This window comes from Octodon degus, unplaced genomic scaffold, assembly GCF_000260255.1.
Source record: "Octodon degus isolate 3935 unplaced genomic scaffold, OctDeg1.0 scaffold00153, whole genome shotgun sequence".
NCBI lineage: Eukaryota > Metazoa > Chordata > Mammalia > Rodentia > Octodontidae > Octodon > Octodon degus.
In genome coordinates, this window is record NW_004524729.1 from 1,606,081 (window position 1) to 1,607,156 (window position 1,076).

The following is a 1,076-nucleotide window of genomic DNA, read 5'->3' on the forward strand; positions in this document are numbered from 1 at the left end:
GCAGCCCCAGCGGGGTGTGCAAACAGCTTTGCAGCGAAGGGAAATGCCTCGAAGGCGAAGGCCGGGGTGCCTCGGAGTTGAGCTGCTTCCCAAAATAATCCAGGGGGAGCTGTCTCGGATTCTGAAACTGGGTCTGGCCGCCCAAGCTGCAGGAAGCCCCAGACCCACACCAGCCCCACTCAGGGAACAGATGGTGCTGGGATTTTTCTTTCTTTTACCTAAGTCAGCTGGTAAGCGAACAGCTTGTCTAGAGAAAAGCGCGCTCCTTCCCCCTCTTTGTTGGCAGTGGATCAAAGCTACCTCTCCTTCATCCCCCTCTTGTCACTGTGACTTCCTCTGGCCTCTTTCCCTGAGACTCAGGTAGGGGCTGGGGGCGCTGCAGGCCTTGCTACCTCACAGCAACCCCATGCAGACCTTCCTGGCCCCCTCAATCTTCAAGGGCCTGGGCTGAGATGAGATGCAAATTCTGAGGGGCCCGGCTGGCTGGCAAACAGACAATGGGGACACACATTTTCTAAGATCTGGCCAGCTGGACTTGTGCTGGCCACCAGCTTCCCAAATTCTTTCAGCCATCCACATGTGATTCCGACAGAGTGGCGTGCCTGTCTCCTGAGCGGGCAGTACAGCAACAGCCGGAGGATCTTCACAGCTAAGCAGTAAGTGCGCACAAGCCGGGCCTTCCTGGGCATGTGGGCCCAGGGCTGCGCTGGGAACTAAGAGCCAGCACAGACTGAAGTTCTGCCCCGGAGAGCTTGCGGCCTAGGGCGGGGCAGGCTAGGGCCCAGCGGCTATGGCTAGGCTACGGCGTGAGGCCCTGGAGTGTGGGCCTCCTGTGCTCCCCTGCGACCCTGGATGAGACCCTGGATGAGTCACTCGTCTCCCTGAGTCTCAGGGTCCTTGCGTGTCAGACGGAAGCAACCAGAAACCTATGCTTCATGGTTACTGGGGAAATGCTTTTAAAAGTTTGAAACGTGGCAGGGCACCTAGTGTTCGGTAAGTCGTCAGACGACATTGCCACTGTCATCGCCGTCATCACCACTGCTGTCACCACCACTGTCCTCATCCTCTGGGTTAGT

At 58.0% G+C, this 1,076-nt stretch overlaps 1 pseudogene; it reads left to right on the forward strand.

Annotated features, from left to right (window-relative positions):
- Nucleotides 1–790: 790 nt before the first annotated feature.
- Nucleotides 791–1,076, forward strand: part of LOC101589216 — a 4,525-nt pseudogene continuing 4,239 nt past the window's right edge.